The sequence below is a fragment of the Anomalospiza imberbis genome, chromosome 5 (genome assembly GCF_031753505.1).
Source record: "Anomalospiza imberbis isolate Cuckoo-Finch-1a 21T00152 chromosome 5, ASM3175350v1, whole genome shotgun sequence".
In the NCBI taxonomy this organism is placed as follows: Eukaryota; Metazoa; Chordata; class Aves; order Passeriformes; family Viduidae; genus Anomalospiza; species Anomalospiza imberbis.
In genome coordinates this window covers 41,111,006-41,133,062 of record NC_089685.1, presented here as the reverse complement: position 1 = coordinate 41,133,062, position 22,057 = coordinate 41,111,006, and the positions used below count along the sequence as shown (strand labels likewise).

The 22,057-nt window shown below is 32.5% G+C and overlaps 1 protein-coding gene across 1 annotated transcript in view; it reads left to right on the top strand.

Moving 5' to 3' along the window:
• Nucleotides 1-22,057, top strand: part of MGAT4C (MGAT4 family member C) — a 325,047-nt gene that overhangs the window by 79,987 nt on the left and 223,003 nt on the right. The gene's annotated exons all lie outside the window — the stretch shown is intronic.

Below are 22,057 nucleotides of genomic sequence, written 5' to 3'. Positions count from 1 at the left end.
GGAGGGCCACAAAAATAATGCAGGTCAGGAACACCTGACATGTGAAGACAGGCTAAGAGAGTTGCAGTTCTTCAGTCTGGGAAAGACTTAAGGGCACCTTATTAGAGTATTTTAATATATAAAGGGACAGTTATAAGAAAGGTGGAGAAAGACTTTTAACCAGCTCTTGTACTGACAGGACAAGGGGTAATGCTTTTCATTGAAAGAGTGTAAGTTTACATTGGAGATACTGAAAAAATGTTTTATAATGAGGGTTGTGGGACACAGAAGCAGATTGCCCAGAGGAACTGTGGATGCCCCATCCCTGGAAGTGCTCAAGGTCAAGATGGAGGAGCTTTAAGCAATGTGATCTAGTGAAAAATGTCTCTGCCCATGGCAGGTAAATTTGCTAGAAGGTCTCATAAGGTTCCTTCCAACACAAACCACTCTATAATTCTATTGCGGGTCTGGAAAGAGAGTTTATACTTGGAATTTTAGGGAATATGACTAAAAGTTTTTGTCTGAATCTCATAAGCAGAGTAAAAATCATCATAATGCAATACTAAAGCCTAGAATAATAAAAAGACTAATTGTAAGTTAATATTATTGTCAATAAATTGATAGTGGGGAAAAGTCTCTAGAGAAAAAAAATTATCCTTTCTGTATCAAACTATTAGGAAATTCCAATGACAGGTCTAATACAATGATGCTAGTTTTTCCATCCAGATTACTGTAAATTAATTATTGCACTATGTCTTTATATCTTTTTGAACTACATGCTAAAATCTCCTGTTAAAACTGAGCCCAGGAGCTAATAAGTCTTTTATATCATTACATTAATGATCCAGAAAAATAGAACAAGTTAATATGTGGAAATAATTTACTGGTTTGAGAAAAGGTAAGGAACACTTAGGAACCAAGCATACTTTTAGGATTAATGGGTATCATCAGTGAGTCCACCTCTAGTGCTTGTGGCCAAAATTACCAGTACAGGTAACTTTTAATGAGGTGATGGCAACAAATTTCTGCTCTGTATTACTTCTCAAAAAAATTTCCTTTCTATTATTAGTACCTCATTCTTCAGATAACATTGTTAGAAAATACATTCTTAATATTGATAATTTTTTTTTCTTCTATTAAGTCTCTATTAGCAATGCTAATTATGCTAACATGCAGTTTTTTTAGTTCATTGAATTTCACTGACATTTGACTTACAATTTTTTATTAATTAAAAATTTATTATTATTTGTAATACATTAATGAATTAATTATAATTAAATAGAGAAAACAATTTTCTTTAAATAATTGTCAGTATAAGAATATTTTAGCAATATCTGTTTGATACTTATTTGTCAAGAATGTGAGATATATCTACTCAGGTGATGAATTTTTCAGTTCAGTCCTTGTGCCTGACAAAATTAATTCCAATTTATGCTTCCTCTGGTCAAAAGAAGAAACACGACCAGACTTTATTCTCTATAACTTCAAACCATACAGTGTTCCTAATGTCTGACTACACGTGGTCTGCTTTACCTGTCTGATGGTATTACATTGCACTGCATTTTGCAGAAAATAAAATGTTTCTAATGTAACCATAAAATCATCTTCTTTAGCTGACCACAGAAGTTAAATCCTTAACAAAGAGGATTTGACATATGAAATCACTTCTTGGTTTCTATTTTGATGAGCTTTTATATAGTTGCTAATAAAATCATTGACACCTATATGCACGTAATATTGTATACATAAGAGAGGAAGATATAGAAAGTAAAAATGTGCAAGATATTTTATTTGATTGACTATAAACTCTCTGATGCATTTCAGGAGGTGAAAATAGTATTTCTTGATGTATTTCAGGAATAAATCTTTTCTATCTGATTAAAATGCAGATGAGCATAACAAACTATTCTGATTTGTAAGGGTTGATCTCTTGATGCAATCTTCTTCCATCTTCTTCAGGTGTAGGGTTTGCAGAGAATTTGCTACAACTACTGAATGCAATTTGGGTGCAAATGCAATCCTCAACCTAAAACTCTCTATACAAATGTAAACTCCTTTATAATATTTTTGATGATATCTGCTATTAAAAAAAACTACAACTTTATAATAAAATCATTGTTCATGATGAGAAATTATGGAAACGCTATGGAAAATTTGCATGAGAACACATGGAAATTCTGAGATCAGGATCTAATCTCATAGTTCTAATCTTAAAGTACTAGTAATTCTGATTTGGTTATTTTTAGTTCTTAGGTTGTTTACTAAATATTCAAGGAGACATAAAACAAGCCAGAAGTCAATGTAATTGTCTTAAAGACTTTTATTTCTGTGTTTTGCAGATTAGATTTTATTAACTGTTTGCTAGGGTCTTTTATTAAGGAATTGCATTGCAATAATTATTTAGGGAAGGGAAATTATCCCAAAATCTCTCCTCTCAAACATCTCTTTGGTTGTAAGAACTCAGAGTAATTTTTAGATACTTTATCACATTAAAAACAACCAAAAAATGTGAACTTTATCACACCTACACTTAGAAATTAGTAGAGGGACACAAATTTCTTGGAGTAATGGTTACTAGATACAGGAGACTAGGAAGTGAAGAACTGTGTTCTTCAAATGTGTCAGAGAAAAGGAAATGTTACCAATTGGTAATTTTCTGTTTAACAGATGTTGCATAAAGTGATGTTGCATTATTACTTTAAAAATATTTTAATTTTTTGTATTTGGTAGGAAGAATGACAAACCTGCCCTTTCAGTAAAATATTGTACACAATATTTTGTGTACAATATTTTACTGAATAGTCTGCTTTGAAAGCTGGCAAGGAATGCAGGATCAGCAATGATTTGACATTGAGAAATTAAGCTGAGTTATTTAGTGGCAAGAAAATGCATTCAAAGAGCAGACAAAAATATGTATAATACTTCGCTTGCAAAGAACAGTAATACTCTGTATAATGGTTACCTGTCAACAGAAGCTTTCTTTATAATTTTTTGTAATTGAAAAACGTAATTGAATATTCAGTTCACTCTCAGTTGATTTTTTGATAGGCTGTGTGTCATCAAATGGCAAAGTCATTTTTAAAAAATGTCACCTTTTAAAGGATATTTGCATAAGTAAAAATCTGCAAGATATTTTTTTTCTCTATGATACTTGGAATTATATGGCCATGCTTATGTCCTGAGCAAGAGCTCTTCTTGCTAGAGGACTACACCCTTGAACACTAGAATGACATATCTTGGACTGCTGGAGTGAAGAGATAAGTAACATGGAACAACTAATGGTAGATAAAGACAGTAACAAAAACATTCTTAACAGTGAAAGAAATTAGAGACTAAGTGATCATAAAAACTTGGGGTTTAGAGTGTATGTTTTAGTGGGCATGTGTATTTTTATTACAAATAGTAACTAAAAACTAATATCTCTTCAAGAGGACAAAACAGCATCTATGTGAAAGAAGACCCACAAAGATCTAGAAAGCAGATTGTGATAATTCAAAAATGAAGGGAATGGCATAGCTTTATTAATTTCTATGACTATGTAGAAAGAGCCTGAACTTCATGGCCTGTAACTATTACATATGAATGAAAATTGGCAGTGGTTGTACAATTAGGTTAATTGCTGATACTGTGATGGAAGTTGCAATGAAAGGGTGAAATGTAATGGGTAAATTGCAACTGCATAATTTCTGATATATTAGAAAGGCTTTGACCTAAATCAAGCTAAGTTTACCAAACTCTGAATATGGTAGAATAACTGCCAGCATAATTGTCTAATGGCAATTTTTTCAGCTTCCTAATCTAAGCAAGAAATATTTTCTCTTCAGATTGCATCTTCATAACTGTCATAAATCTGGTATCCAGCTCTGGCTTTTAATATCTTTGTCACTTTTTATTTTTAAAATTCTGTGGCTCTTACTGTTGGCTTTGTACTCTCTGATTCTATAAAACAAACTGGAACTCTGGGGAACTTTCTGTTTCCAAAATAATTGTGTGGAACTGTAGGAATAAAGAAGAAATGAAGAAGTTAAAGCTCCTCTTAGAAAAAAGACAACTTGTAATCATAAGGTGCTTTTTGCCTGCTGAGGAGATGAGAGCTTTTCTGGTGGTGCATGAGAGAGTTTTCAAAATATACAAGAATAAAAGATTCTTTTTTCTTTCTTAACAAAGAAAATATCCCTTAAAAAGGGTAAAATATTTTTGAAAGTTCTCTTGTTTTTCTATTGTCTTTATCAGTGACAGCAGTTACAGATTAAATACCTCAAAAAGAAATAACATACTAATTGTTTTAAAATGCTTATTTTTCCCCTTTGATGTCATATACAATTTGCATTAATATCAAGTATAAAATCAAGCCATGCATATATATATATATACATACAGAGAGAGATAAGGCCCCCCAAAATTACCCGATTGGATAGTGGGATAGTGGTGACATAACTGACGAAATCTTGACATATCAGTCATATCAGTCCTTTTTCCTTGCTTCCTTTTCTATTCTCAGCTGAATATTACTTCTAGCTCTGTTGCTCCAGAATGTGCTCATCTGATCCCTTCACAAATTAATTCTGCCTAGAAAGCCTAGATCCTACCATAGGGAAAAAAGAAATAAAAATTTCCTGCATACTCAGATCTCAGAGGGGTCACTCTAATGACAGAATTGAGGAGGCAACACTGCATGGCAGGAGTGGGGGAGGAAGAGGAATGGGAAAGATGTGAGAATTGCTCCTTTTGCAACAGCCATTAGGACCAAACATATTTAGCACTGGAATGCACCACAAATTCATCTTTTTTTTTGAGGGGGTTTGTTTGGGTTTTTTTGGTTGGTTTGTTTGGATAGTTTGTGTTGGGTTTTTTGTGATTTTTTGTAGATTTTTTTCTCAATTCTTTGTCAAACATATATTTTGTTTAAATGCAAGATTAAGCAGCCTTTAGCTTTCCTGAAATTCCAGCCATTCTAATATACTAAAACCAGCCTACATTTTCAGAGTTTTATATCATGACTATTGTTTAATCATGATTGTTTTTACAAAAAAAAAGAATACAATAATGTATTTCATTTTTTCCTAGCAATTATTACATCTATTCATGTGCTATGGAAATGGACTACTGGTTCATAATAGCAAATATTCACTAAGTCACTAAATATATACATTACTAGAATTTTCCGTCTCAGACAATACTGTACTATTGTGTTGTCAACTTGAATTCTTACTGAAAATCTAAAAAATTTTCTTTTATATAATTTATATAATTTATATAATTTATTTAATTTTATTATTTCTATAAGTTACCTTCATTATTATTTCTATTTTATCAAGATATATCAATGAAAATGGAATCTGGGAAGTGGAGGAGATAATAATTGTGAAGGAATCTGGGAAGTGGAAGAGTTATTAATCAATAATCAATTGTGCAAGTAAATAAATTCAGATGTTAGCATCTCTGTAGATGTATGTTTTTCTAAATAATTAAAAACAAAGATCACCACCACAGCATCATCATTATCACCCCTTGTCTACAATGATTTCAAAGTTCTTGAAATGTTGGCACTAGGGAAGTTTTCATTATGATTTTAATTTGAATAGAAATTACTTATTCAATAAAGTATTACTGTCGCTAATTTTATCTTTAAAATATATTTTGTTTATATTATGCTTTCTCATTTCAATTTGCCAAAGTTCTTCCTCAATTTTTCTAATTTCTGAAATCTATTTAGGCCTAGCAGTGAAAAGGACAAAAATATTTTATGAAAAGAAATAGATCATTAAGATCTGCATGTATTTTCCATAGTGGATAAAACTATAAACTATTCTCACTTAAGTAGTGAGTTTTAATTAATAAATGTTATAGCACTAGTTAGAACTCCAGCAGAAAAGCAGCATTAAGTTTTTCAGAATTTTTATATTAATATATGCATGGGATTTTCAGTCTACTTTCCTTTCTGGGAGAAATTTTCTTTTGAAGTCATTAAACTTCATTTAGAATTGTCATCTTGTATTTTAAACAATGTGGCTTAGCAAAGTGACATGAAAATGGGCCCTCCGAGTGACCTCACATCTGAAGTTACAGAAATTTAATTTTGATTAGAGCATGGAATAAAACTTGCAAACCAGGAAGAAATACAAAGAAACCCAACCAAACCAAACCAAACCAAATCACCATCCAACCAAATCAAACCACCACCAAACCAGCAAAAAAGTGTGTGAAAAGTTGAGCTCCAGAACCCAGAATACCTGTATGCTGACAAAAGTCTGATGACTGTCTGGGCTTGGTGCATTGGGATTGATAAATTTTCTTAAAGCTAAAGGTGACAATTTTCAGATATATTGTACTGGTTACTAACTAGTAACTCTTGAATAGCTGGCTAGTACCCATCAAACTATAAAGGAGATCATACATTTAATAACCAGTGAATCGTTCTAAGATTAAAAGAAGATTTTGTCTGCCAGATTTTGTACCTCTCTGTAGCAATTTTAATGAGAAGACCTACTTTGAATGTTTTTTTTTTTTAATAAGAACAACCTCACATTTTGAATCTTTTTAATCCATACATAAGTTCTTTTTCTAATAATCTCAGTTACAAAGAAGGCTATTTTTTTTCTCATTGGCCTATAACACATTTGAAAGGTATTTTATCTCCTCACATGCCCTAGAACATGCTAGCTGACTTCCATTGTTTTAAATTTTCTGTAAATAGGATATTTCTTATTCCATTATACAAGTATTTTATTAAAATACTGACCAGATCTAGAACCACCACAAATTCTGCTTGACATATCATCCATTTCCAAAATGTTCTAACCAATGAGGGTTATGCCAGCAAACTATACCCTACTATAGTATTCTTATACCAGTAATATGTCCAGAGATTTTGCCCCATTCCTGGAAGTGTTCAAGGGCTGGATGGGGCTTTGAGCAACCTACTCTAGTGGGTGGCATCTCTGACCATCGCAGGGGCTTTGGAACTAGATGAAAGTTTCAGTATTGGAACCCAGACCATTCAATGGTTATATAAATACCCCCATTTAATTTAATTTATTGAATTAAATCCCATTTAGTTTAATTTAATTATGTTATTTTCTACCACCTTCTTACCAATGGATTTTCTGTGAATGAGATTTGTCTTGTACAATTAGAGCCCTGGAACCTATGGTGCAACAGTCTTCATGTGGCTGAAGAAAGGATAATTATCTTGCTTGACTCTCATAGGCTAGTCATAAAGTCTTAAAAACAAATGGGTAAGTTCTGGTGTACATTTAAAATGTGTTCCATCAATTTAGAATAAAAATAGGCATGTGATTTACTAGATCTCTATTGCTAATTAGCTATGAGGTATAGAAACTTTGGGATGGGAAAACTCAAGTATTTTTTCTATTGATTTCTTTTTTTTTTACTGTTATTTTTACACTTCTAATTCAATCTTGCCCCACAGAAAGTGATAGATTAACCCAGTTAATGAAGTTATTAATTGGTGAACTGGTTAAAGGTTTTTAACCAAATTAATTGTTTTTTCTAAAATAATCTGAGTTCTTAGTTATAAAACATACAAAAAGCCTCAAAGTTTTCCCATGATAAATAGACTGATGTTGTAAAGAAAAGCAAATATTTGATGGAAGGAGTAAATTACTATGTATTCAGATATTGAGAGGGTAATAAATTATGCATTTCTCAATTATATATGATAATTATTATTAAATAATGCCTCTTTCTCTAAAACTTATTCTAATTTTCAAAGGAAAAGTTTATATTACATTGTTTTAAGATGGAACAGTATTTATTGTTTCTGCTTCCATGTAGTTCTGTATATTTCTGAAAAGAATAATGCTGGTATTCAATATGCCAAGGAAATCTGATTTTCACAAGGCATCATATGAGACTTGTTTAAGCAAAAGCTCATTTTCAAATAATCTTTAAGACTGAATTATAAAGAGTTTGTCTTTCTGAAGTTGTAGGATAATTTAAAAAATATGGAATTAAGATGATTAGTCTTTTATCATTCTGAGTATTAAATAATTAAAATTTTATTCTACATTACCTTACAATTTAGAGCACTCTTTCTTTCTTCCTTCTTCACATGAAGGAAGACCATTTACTAAGGCTTCAACTGCAGCCAGCTTTAACAGAGAACACAATTTAATATTTTAACAGATGAAATACAGTGCTTTAAATTGAGGGATCACTTAAAAAAATCCAAAACTTTTAAACTTGTATGAGCTTAGAAACCAACAAAAGTAAAATGGTTGGATTATATACTAAAAAAGAGAATCTTATTTCAGATTCTTACACTTTCACAAATAAGGTCAACCATAGTTCAATGGCTGTATGCTCATATAAGATCTACAAATAAGTGCAGTCGGTAGGAAAGAAAAGCTAAGTTTATAATGTTTCTGTGATCAAGTGACTATTATAATTTTTGTTAAAGGACTATTATTGCCTAGTAGACACAAAACATATATTTTTATAACTTTTTTAATGTCATGAAAGGCAGGTTTAGTGCTTTGAACAATTTTAAGTCTTTAATATGTATTTTTTTCTGCAATATGAATTATTATTACATGTTTACTCATGGCTAAGGGTGGTCTGCCAAATAACATAAGAAAACCTCTGATAGCTGCTCTTTCTATTTTATGTTGTATGTTAAAATTATTCCAGTTTAGATTTTGTGTAACATGCTCCAGGTGTGGTTGAATTAGAGTTTAGCTGGGGGGAAAGTTTATGCATTTGAGAGAGACACATCAATCTGTTGATTTCCCAGAGGCAGTCTGGTTGGCATTTTCTGTAATGGTGACTTGTGGGCACTTCCTTGTTTACATGCAAATGCTGCAGGTGACCCCTCCTGATCTCTATTTCATTTCCTTTCATTCACATAATTTCAGACCCTCTGCTCAGCAATCCTGTCTGCCTCTCTTGCACAGAGCTGTTCACAACTGTCTCCCTCTCCCATCATCACTAGGTTAAAATCCTCCTTACCTTAAAATATTAAACAGCTTCTAAAGACTTTACCACAATATATTGAGTTGTATGAAAAGATGGAAAACAGCCATCAAAACAAGGTGAGGGTCTGCAGGTTACTGAAATTTGTTAGTGAGACTGTTGGTGAGTTTTGGCGATATTAGTACAGGGGCTCCAGCTGTAAGTTGGAAACATATTCAAAAAGACTTCCATTGTTTCCATGATTATTGATTTAGCCAAAAGCATCATCCGTTATCAAAGATTTTAAAACTTGATGTAAAAAAATATAAAATTAAACTCGACCAATTCAAAAAAGGATGTATCAGATGCAAAAATTCAGGATCAATCTATAAAACTTATCCATAAAACAATATTTTATCTCTGCATAATACATATATATCTTTCTTTGAAGCTTCTGTTTCCACCTTTTATTTCCCTAAAAACCTTATTTATTTCCAGATGTTATCAAGTAGTGCAGAATAGTCCATTTAGAACCCAAGTATATATTATATAGCATTTGAAAATATCTGAAATACTATTTTTTGCACTAAAGTACAAATTTTTCAAGCTTGACAGTAGGGAATAAACAAAAAAAAGTACTCAATTTGTGCTCATTAAAACTGGCTAGTGTTTAAGAGAAGTCATCTAATTGAAGAAAAAGATGATGTACAGATCAATGTATTTGTTCTTTAGCACATTGTCTCACTCTACATAAAATCAGAAGTTTGAGAAATCCAAGGACTTTGATACAATTATCTAAAAGATAAGATTATTGATTTGAGCTTTGACAATTCAATTTTTTATGACTGTGTAAAAAATTGAAAAATTACTTCTAAGCCAAAAAACCCCAGTGTAATAGGTTTAAATTCAGTCATCTGCTTGAAGCTTCACATCTGCAAAGCAGAAAAAGACAGAGTACTTTAACTTTTATATTAACAAGTACTAGTTTCCCTTCCCAAACAATTAATTACCTTTTTTTACTTGATATTTAAATGAAAGAAATACTTGTAAAATATTTTTATCTTCTAGATTTTGTGTTAATCTACTATTCCTTTAAATTCTATTTGACTGCCAAAACAGAAATACCAAAAATTTGCACAGCATGAGAATAAAACCTATGAAGTTTCCAGGATTCTCTTTCCTTTAAACTGTATAAATAATAGCATCATTCACTTGATAAACCCTTCTTATAAGCCACTTTCTTTTCCCATAAATGTATGTAATTTTCTCCAATTTAAACAAATGTGTATGAAATGACAATATGTATGTTTTTATATTCTGAATACATATGTTTTTATATTCTGATAAGACTTGTGGTTAATAAAATATGTTATATCAAGAGGTTTATAATTACTGTCATATTCTTTTATTCCTAACTATATAATGAACATCATGGGTTGCAGTTCATGGCAGGATGTGAACTTTTCAAATGGGTACTGTACAACATTTGTAAATTAATTCACTCAAAATTTCTCACATACTTTAACCACAATTTACTACATTTATTACTTTCTCAATTATCTGTTCTGGGGCTAAGGGTTACTTTGTAACAAGTTTAACACAGCCACACATAATAGCTATCTATTCCTAAAAATGCAAATTTTTTGTATAAAATATTTTTTATAGTCTCTCTAAGTGTTAGTACATGAAAAAAAGGGAAAATATTGTAAAAGTATAGAGCATCAACATCAAATATAATTGCCAGATTGGATGAAAGCCATTCAACCCACACTGACAACATACTTAGATATAAGGATGTTTTATATAGTACTAAATGATGTTTAGAAAATTACCAGATGTGCCAAGGATTTGCTCTATAGTTAAAGCTACAATGTGAAATCTTTACTTGATATGTTCATATTCTGTCTTTATTTCAGAGTATCTTGAAGTATAAATGCAATATCAACACAACCCCAAAAATATTTGGGCAGGCTTAGTAAGAAGGTATAGTAGTGTAATCATTGATTTCAGAATTATTTTTAGAAAAAAATTAAAATGGAAATACCAAGCTCTATCCATGTGACAGTAAAAGACTGTAACAAAGATATATTTTCACAATGGAACCATGGCAAATTTTCATTCATATATATGTGATTAATTAGATATTTTTGATGAAAATTTTTTCAAAGATGTAATATTTTATCTTCTTTTCTACCCACTCATATTACAAACACAATATGGGCTTTTAAATTTGGATATAGTCTAGTTATCTAACTCATACAAATGGAATAATAGGAGCAAGAAAAATATGATTCAAGATATTTTTTTCTGTGCATCAAACCCCATTCTAGATTAATTGGAAGGCTACTTCTACAGTAGAGTCTACAAATTGAATGTTTTATGAAGAACTCCAAATAATACCAGAATTAGTCACAAAATACTGATACTCATTTATCAAATGGCAGTAATTGTGTGATACAGGTGTAGATACAACACTACCCATAGTGACACCACTGTGAGTTACCTTTTCCAACTTAATGAGCCCTGGAATGAGAAAATTTAATTGGTGGTGTAATTTCTTAAAATAGAGGTAGTCTACCATCCAGTTGTTTTTCCATCTTAAATCCTACATTCATTCATGGTCAAGGTCCATAGGCTTTCAGGAATTGTTAGTGAAGGAAAATAAAAGCCCTTAGGCCTTTCCATCTGGAATCTGGAAACTGCATGGATTTCATCTCTTTCCCCACTTAGAGAGTTTGTCAGACCACAAAGTCTAGAGTTATTTGCAAGATGAGGCACAACTTCAATGTACAAATATTAGGACTAGTTGATAGACATCGAGAATTTTATAATTTCTTAACTTCATATACAGCATCAGAGAATAGTAAGCCATGAACACATTTGAAAAGAGTAATCAGAAAGTACAAGTGTGCCACTAGATTGGGGTTTAATTTAATTTAATTTTCATTCTTCAAAAGCAACAAAACTGAAAAAGAATTCAAGTTGAGGTATCATGGACTTCATGCAGTAGACTGACTGTCTCAGAAAGGTTAAGCACGGCACAACTTAGGAACAATGCTTTAGTCATATTACTGCTCTTTTTTCATCCAAATAATCTCTCTCTCACACATAGCTAATGCAATTACTGACAATACATATTTTTTTTAGTGAAATCTCTGATAGAAACCTATGAGTTTCTCTAAATACTGCAGAAGGGAAGGAACTCCTTAATTTCATCCTCTGTCCAGAGAGAATTGTGCAATTTCTCATGAACTAGAAATTTTACCTTTGCTTTTTTCTTTTGCTCCTTTCTTTTAACATGCCATTGAGACTGAAAATGGCTAAACAATCCAAAATGCCCGTTATTGTGTATTTTTTGTCCTTTCATGTAACAGCTAAGGGATCTCCACAAAAAAACAACTCTATAAAATTATTCTGATTGTGAAACAAATACTTTGAAAAATTAATGTATAAATAGTTCACTAGAAGAAATTAATAACCTGAAGATAAAGGGAAAAACACGATAGAAAAATAAGATGCATTTGGTTATATGCAGACTTATAATTAATGAAAACATTTTATTAGTGAAAAGCCTTTTGTCAATGAAATAAATGAAAAATTTATTATCCACTAATCAAAAAAAGTATAACTTCTTTTTAAGCTACAAGTGTGTTTAGTGGAATGACAAAAAACCACAAAAGACCAAAAAAAGCACCTGCTATTTGAAAGAAATTGTCTCTTGTATGGAGTTTGGCTACAACAAAATTTGTGGCTTCTGAAGTAAATTAATCTGTATATGAAGAGCTACCCAGATAGCATCTTAACACAATGCATTGTTTTCTGTGCTAATTGTACTGCAATCTGCAAGCTCTGGATCTTACTAAGAAAAATTTTGGTAGATCAAGTAAAGAAGAAAGAAAAGCAAAATGAGTACAATTTACTTTCAGAGACTGGTTTTCAGGGAAATCCAGATGACACTCAAAATTATCTAAAAATACACTTCCACATATCCTTTCAGCCTCGTACTTGTATATTGACATCACACATTTAAGAAGCATTGAAGTGAAGAAATGAGGGATATCTAAGATCTTTCTTATTATAAATTTTCAGTGTATTTAATTGCAATTTTCTGTGTGTTTTATTCTCATGCTGTCTAGTATGTTTGTCTTCACATAATTATCTGAATTCCTGAATAAATTATAAGTCTAATGATAATTTACTCTTAGAAGATCCTTATTTTTCATAACTGTATGAGTAGGAAAATCCTCAGATAGGGCTATCATCTCCTCCCTGACATAAAAGTAACATTAAAATTGACATTGATTTCAGTCAGCTGAGACAAAAAATGTAAATTACTTCAGCCTCCACCAGACAGAATTTCTGGAAGCATGTACAATTGTAAACTTGTCCTCGAGGTTATACATTGGAATGAAAAGGTAATGACTATATTTTGGGTGTAAGCTTGCAAAAATGAAATGAAATGAATGCCCTCATGCATTCAAAGAAATACTTCAACAAAATGATAATGAAAAGAAATCATGAACCTTCTTGGAAAATTCATCCAGATATATTAGAAATATCTAAACTGATTGAAACCTATAAAGTAAAATGCACATTTTCACCCAGATTTTGTGAATACATATTGTATGAAGTCATTATCTATAAAAATATAGGGTGTTGGCTTGTGGAAAGTGCAAATTGAGAGATAAAAAGCATTAATATACATTAATGTCTTATGCAAAACATGCATAAAAGATCTAAAGAATCAAATGTTAAATCACTTCCCCAGTAGAAACGGAAAGTAGAAAATGTCTGTGTGATTAGGAGGAGTTTCTGTTTGCCTTTCAAATTACTCTTCTTGGTTTATGCTTCAAGAAAAAGAGAACAAGTCAAAATGGTGGTGAGCTGGAGGCAGAGAAGGGTAGTGGACCCCTATTTAAAGAAAAAATCCATGTCTTAACTATTTTATATAATCAGAAAACACAAGTCTTCTAAGTAACAGATAAGTTAGCTTATCACAAGGTCAGCATCAAGATCAGCATCTTTTTCTCCTTTCAGAGACAATGTTAAAAATTGGGAACTTATTTTTGGAAACACCATTCGGGCATCCTAGGTTTGCCATAGTTGTTCAGAGTTATAATTATGAGTGAGGATGTGCAACAATCACAGTAAAACTTTTTCCTTATTTTTTTTCAAAGTGATAAATGTTGTGACATGCAGCCCAAAAGGTAAACCATGTCTCTTATTTCTGCCAAGCAGACTGAATTTCTGTTGAAATCCCCAGCAGATCATCCTTGCCAAAATGAGTCAACCCATCTAGGTTACTTCTGATATATGAAAACAATTGACTGGCTGCTTTTTTCTTGAGCCCCAAACATGTAATTCCTCACAAGAGCCCAAGATGACTAGTTATCTCACAGAGACAATAAAAACTTGAAATATAGAGTGTCTAAATCAATCCCCACTGAGGCTAAAACTTTCCAGACTGTAGTCTTTTCTCATCTGTGGTACTTGTATTGGGAGAATATATTTGTCATTTGACCAGGTGTTAAAACAGTTGTTTGTGAAAGGAAATACTTGAAATAAATCTGCTTTGAAGAAAAATATTATTTTTAGCAGAAAAAGAATGGTTAAAATACTCTTGTACATAAGCATGATGGTTACTAAGTACTTTTCTGCATTTACTATTTTACACATTATTTTATCCAGTCCCATTGGCACAAAGAACCCGCAGATTTCTGGATTTCTCTCAGTAAAAGACAGTGGAAAGGCTACTCATTACTCCTTGCTCCCCCTCAAAAAAAAAAAAAAAGGACAAGAATGACATAGCTATTCTTCCACACTCTTCTTTTTTATTGTGAATCTCCCTCAGCCTCCTCTTATCAATAAAATTTACTGAATTTAGAGTCAGAGCAAAAATATTTCTCCCCTTCAAATTTAAACACTTTTATTTCCACTGTTTCCATCCCTTCCTTGACACAACATAGTATATATCTTTTACAGTAGATTCTGCAGACACAGATTTTATGCTTGTGGCTATGTAGTACAGAACATGATCAGATGTCTTTTTTGCTTTTGTCTATTTAAGCCATTAGTCTTAAATGCAAACTAACATAATATATTAACAGAGATTTAACCACAACAGTACAGGTCTCTGGTTAATAATGGTTTAATATTATTTACAATTTTAGTGTGTTGGGAATATAACTTTATATGTATCACTCTGTGTAAGCGATGTGTCAGGAAGATTGGTCTCTTAATAAAAACAAAGAGAATACATATTGACTTTATTAATCATTTGGATAATTAAATGTGTATTAACAGATATTTCATTGAGACAATACATTATGATACTTTCCACTTAGTGTCGTTCCCTCTTCTAGTCTAGCTACACTAAATGAATAATATTTACAGAAAGTAACAGCTACCCAATATGGTTTCCATCTAGGCAGATAGAGGTTGTGTATTTCACAATTGCACTTAGCTGACCCACATCTTACTACATAACAGCATCTCAGTCACCACAAGATACTAATAGAAAGCAGTGCTAAAATGGCAATAAATATCTAACATTTGATAAATAAAAAGAGGAAGAAGATGACCCAGAAATCCTAGTGTCACCAAATTTGTCATAAGCCAGTAATACTTATTTTCCACAAGGGATGCTAACATTAACTTGGACTGCAGAATAGTTTTAGGAGCCCTGCCAGCAGGTTGAGCGAGGGGATTCATCCACTCTACTAAGTACTGGATCTGAAGAGATATCTGGAGTACTGTGACCAGTATTGAATTCCCCAGCACAAAACAGACAGACAAAGTGAAGCAAGAAAGTCACAAAGATCATTAAGGGACTGGAGCATCTCTCCTAAGAGATGAGGCTTAGGAAGCTGGAATGATTTGGTCTGGAGAAGAGAAGGCTCAAGAGAGATCTTAGCCTGAAGTATCTGAATCCCAGAATCACCAAATAAGCTGATGGGACCCACAAGAATCATTACATCCTGGTCCCAGCTCTGCACGGTACCATCCCCAAGAGTCACACCATGTACCAGAGAGCATTGTCCAAGCATTTTCTGAACTCTGTGAACAAGGTGGCCACTTCCCTGGGGAGCCTGTTCCAGTGCCCAACCACCCTTGAGTGAAGAACCTTTTTCTAATATCCAACATAAACTTCCCCTCACACAGCTTCAGGCCATGCCTTCCAGTCTGGTCACCAGAGAAAAGAGATCCGTGCCTGCTCCTTCTCTTCCACTCTTCAGAAAGTTGCAGACTGCAGTGAGGTCTCCCCTCAGTCTCCTTTTCTCCAGGTTGAACAGACCAAGTGACCTCAGATACTTCTCATACATCTTCCCCTCTAAGACCTTCACTATCTTTCTTCCACTTCATTGGATGCTCTAGAATGCTTTAATGTCTGTCTTACTTTGTGGTGCCCAGAGCTGCCCCCAGCACTCAATGTGAGGCCGCCCCAGTGCAGAGCAGAGCGGGACAATCCCCTCCCTTGCCCAGCTGGCCATGCTGCCTTGATGCACTCCAGGACATGGGTGGCCCTCCTGGCTGGGATGGTTTTGCTGACCCATATACAACTTTCCACTGAATATTTAAAATAATGGAAAGATGACAGAGTGACAAGGCAGGAGGCAAAAGACCAAAAAAAAACCACTTGAGGTTCACCCTGAATATCAGGAAAATTTTACTGTGAAGGTAACAACACTAGCAGAGCCTGACAAGAGTGGAGTCTCATTCTTCTTGTCACAAACTGCCTGGACATAGTCCTGGGAAACTGGCTCTGGATGGCCATGCTTGAGCCAGGGGGGTCACACTAAATGACTTCCAGAGGTGTCTTCCAACTTCAACCAGTCTGCACTATGATGATTTCGTGAGTCAGTGTTTTCAGGAATTTTCACTGTTATTTTTTTCTGCTACAGAATTACTTTCTTTGGAGAATAATAAGTATTCAATGTCCATATTCTCCTTTATCAGTCTTTACAGATACGAAATTCCCTATGGTCATGACCAATGTTCTCTTCTAAGTACTTTTATAATGATTTTGTTACAACTCCTGCTGTAACATAATAGAACTGATCAATTTATCCATTGTGTTCTTACTGTTCTTTAGAATCCTCCCATTCATTTAATTTGGAAAAAACACCAGGTTTAGTATTTCTCTTTATTTGAAAGGTATCTTGTAAATGAAGAAAAATGTCTTAAACTGCGAGCAGTCAGTGACAGGCTACTGGTACAATCAATACCTGAAAAAGTGCTTACATTTTAACTTAAAATTGATTTAGTTAGAATAACCTTACAGTTTACTTTAGTCAAAAAGAAAGAAAACAAAAAACACCCCTATCTGTTTGATATTCATATCTCTTTTATGCTAGACATAGCAAAAATCCTCCATATTTTATTGTGATACTTACTTTTTTTTTTGTTTTTGTTATTTTATGGGATTTATGCTGAAAAGAAACATATAAAGGATTTTCCACACATCTAATAATAAGATGGAATCTGAACAGTTCTGTGTTTACAGAGTAAAAAAATTCTAAACCATTCTTTACTTTCTTTTATACTTCTAGCCAGAGCTCATAATATGAACAGGGAACAATTTGGTGGACATATGAAAATAAAAATTACTGAAAACACCAATGTACACCATCCTCTCATGTACTGAGACATTGATCTACTTAGTAGCCTGCACACTGAGAAACTGCTTTACAAGATTGTAATTTTAAATAGTGTTTACTGGGAGCATTTTTCCATAACCTTTTGACACTTCACATTTTTTACAAGTTGCAGAATAAATTTTTCCTTACCATTCCTCTTTATTTCCAATGCATTATTAATGCCAGAATATTGCAATCTGCTCTGTCCCTGTAGAAGAGGTAAAAAATACCCCTGCTTCACAGATAAATAAATCAATATTTTTTCTCTAAAAATAAAATGCAATGTCTCTGAACATTTAAAATTCTTACATCTTGTGATGTATTTTTCAACTGATTCTTCCAACTATGAATGACTTTATTAAAATAAAGACAATATTTTAGTGAATAAGAAATTCTGTGGAAGTTAACTACAGATGGGTTTGCAAGAAAATGCACTAACCTAAAGTGGAATATTCCCAAAGGATTTATTTATGCAATGTGCTTGCATTGCTTGATGCCTTAATAAGAACTTCAATGGAAAGCTTCCAAAGGATTAATTGCTTGGTTTTGCACAAGTTCTTTATTTATCATCATTAACAGGCTTGTTTGAAAGAGTTTTTTTCACGGTGTAATGTATCATTTACTGAAATTCTCTTTCTGGCCAGCTGACAAAGGGAGTATATTAGATGTTATGCTGTCTAATTACATGGCTTGATTTTAGCAATCATTTCCAATTTGTTGGTCTCAAGACACAGGAAGATAGAGGAGTAGAATATTGTAGCTCAAAGCTTACAACTCTTCCCATTAGAGCTATATCTTAGATAGAATAAAGATGTTGGGAGAATGTATTTAGGACAAATCTTGTGCCAAAAATAATTAAATTATTGGAGAGATTTTCTAGGTTGCCCAGAGTGGGGATGAAATCATTAAAGAAATGAGCATCCCACAGAATCTTTGCTTTGAATGATGGTAGAACTATGTCAAAAATTCTAATCTATTCAAAACTTGTATTTAAGGCAATTGAAGTTTCCAAAAGTAGATCATTATATTTAGATTATTTTACAGAGTAAATTTAGTACCAATTTTTACATAAAGATATCCCTGTAAGTAGTAACAACAATACAATAACTCTAAGATAATTAAATGTATAATTAGTATACAAAACACAATCATTACACTGAATTTTTCTTATAAATGCTATTACTTTCCTTTATATATGGTGGAAATATTGACTTCATATATTAATTAATCACCTGTTATTTTATTAAATTTCTTATGTGGTAATTTATCTAAGTTGCTACTCCATTTAAACATTTTTGAGAATGTTGTTACAGCAAAAATAAGGCAAATATTTTGGTTAATGTGCTTTTCTGTAGAGATAATTATTTCTCAATACCAGTTTTTTAGTGTAAGGACATTAACAAATTAAATTAAAAAAAAATCCCAAATGCAGTGCATTAAAATAATGCACAAATGTGCATTATTTGCATTATTGTCACTTTAATCTGAAAAAAATATATGGTTACCTATTTTCCTAAAAATTTACATGGAATGTAGTGAAGAAATTAGGAGAGTTACATTTTTTCAAACAAAGGGCAGTAGACTGGGCTTCATCTTTATTGCATTTTTTTTTTACTTCTAGCCTCCAGAAAAAAAGTATTTCAGATAAACTAATATCAAATTAGCTCACATTCTCAATGTTGTAAGCACTCTATTCAAACAGATCATGTCGGCCCCACTTGTTTCCAAAAGCCTGTTTTTGATTAATCTCTTCAATTTACTTCTGAGTGGGTTTATTGAATTCTTCATTTTCTTGTCTTGTCTTGAATCATGGCTGGTCTGTATAAAACAACAGGGTAGAGTTTTGATATCATAAAGCAAGCTTTAAGGATACAAAAAAGCTATTTAAACTAAAGGGCAGAAGTCCTGTTATCGGGGAAAATGGCTACTAATTTATAAGAAAATAGCAAATTCCCTACAGAAATGAAATTCTCAAAAATCTTTCCAAAATCAACTCTTAAGGCAACATTTTCCCTGAGGTTATCAAGACATACACCTCACCATGGATCCTCTCTGTACATGTATCCCATATATCAGATAAAATCAGATACACTTTTGTTCTACAGGAGGAAGTCCATTTGCACAGCTTACGTACTTTTTGGAGTCCTCTAAAAAAACACAGAAATATATTTAACACTTTTCTGTCAACCTAGTGTATTTTTTTTTCCTCCCTCAAGCATATCTGCATCTATACTTTTTGGAAGAAAGAGCCAAATTAAGCCTTGTTTCATGTTTTTAAGAATACATACAAAAAATACTCCTTTGTCAGAGCAGATATGAGCTTCTGACCTTGATTTTAGTGGGACAATTTCTAGACTCGACAAGTAGTCCTTCATAAGCAACTCATGCAGTACCTTTCAGTATAACCTGTCTACATTCACTGTATTTTATATCAGTCCATAAATTAAGCACATTTGAAAAAGTTTTTAAAAGGGCTTCATGCATTCTAGGTTCCTAGAATGAGGGTAGGTTTCTAATACACAGCACAAAATAAAATCAGTACTTGGGACATTGGCTATCCCGATCCATATCTCTATGTTTAGAAGAGTTAAATTAGAAAACTCACTAAGTTCTTGGAAAAAAGGATTAAAAATAGATGTTTTAGAAGACATCTAGTCATTGACAGTGTTGCAGGTGATAGTTTTTACTGTCCATCTCTTTCATGGTATGACTGTTGTCTGTTAATGTCTGATTTTTACAAAATCAAGACGCACAAAGAGAATCTAAAACTAAGGCATCTCACCCCTTGGATAATTTAGAATGTCAAAATATATACCTAGCAAAAATTTAAGGAAACAGATTCTTCTAAACATTAAATTCGGTACTAAATTTTTTGAAAGTATTACTATACATAAAAAAAAATTGATTGATCTTTAAGATTTTAAAGAGAGAAGTATATAAAAGGGACTTTAAACATATATTTCCCTAGTCCTTTGAGTACGCATATTAGCTCCTGTTGGAAAAGGGAATGTTTATTCATATTCCTTAGGTCAGTAAAATGTTTCCTTTAAAGATCTTTCTACTTGAACACATGGAAAATAATTTGACTTTCCATTTTTATGCTTTGTTATTTCTACTTTCTGGAATGAATGAATTCAAGTTCTGTTGTAAAATTACTCTGTCAAAAATGAATGGACGAAACATAATGGATATTGTCTATCTAGGTCTTGCAGACTTCTGTGGAATATATGATATTTAAAATTTCTGTGAGTTACTCAGACCTGTTTGACACCAGTATTGTATCACTGAAGATTTTAGAATGCCACAGACTAGCCTGGATATTGCACCGTTTTAAATGTATTATCACAGGCCAAAACACTTAAATCATATGCATCCCTAAAATGCTACTACTCCTTTTATATCATGTTGCAGTGCATTCTTTTCAGGGATAATCTTATTCCAAACAGAATAATGCAGGTGAGATGGGCTGTGCATACTGAGCCTTCTGACAACCAGCTGCACTGTAACATGTATCCTCCTAACTTTGCATAATCTTTCATTTTTATGTCTCTGATATTTTTTAGGTAATATTTGAAATAATTCACCACAAATGGTGGCAATACTACACACAGACAATTACATTTTTTTTTCATGGAAAGATAAATAACCTCATCTACCTTGTATGTTGAGGGAGGTAAATAACAAGAAAGGCTGTCTGCTTCTCTATTAATTTAGAGAGAAAAGCTTTGAGAAATGACATATTTAATAAACATGTAAATAAAATATCATTGTGTTTCTGAGATAAATCTCCGACTGTTCTCACAGATAACTTAGTGAAAGAGTGAAGGGCAATTTAACAAACTGAAGGTGTCATTTTATTGAAATTTTTACATGCACTTTTCATTCCAAAGACTGTTTAAAATATCAGAATTTCAGAATTTCTTTCAGAAATTCAGATAGCAAAATATTCTGATTTATTATCATTTTTTTTTTCCTAAAATACATAGGATGTTACAGTATGCAGCAGTAAAGCCTTTCTTAGGTAGTTGCATCATAGTAAATCTCATGCGTAGAGATCAGACAGGCTTGAGCACCCAGCACTGCCTCCTGTGTACCTTAGTATTTTGTGAACTCATCTATTTTTACCAGGCCTTCAGAAACTGGATGTGGACATGGGCATAAAAAATCATTCAAGCTGGCAAGAAAATGAATTCACAAGGTTTTTCTCAGGAAAATAAAAAAATTTTGCCAGGCAATGGCAATATTTTTCCTCTCTTTCCTCATTTATAATCTAATCCCCTTAGCCTTGTTGTGACCATTCTGAAAAGAAAGATGAATGCATTGTTTTATTAAATACATAGCAGGAGCCCAACATGAGATGAGCTGAAAAATGGTCAGATCAAATCTCAAAAAGAAAACCAGAAGTATTTGAAGTTTGAAACATTTAACATTTCTTTTTCTCCTTTAAAAAAACCCAAACAGATGTTTTCACCACTATTGTATAATCAGAAATGGGCATGCTCTAACCCTAATCACAAATGAGAAAAGCT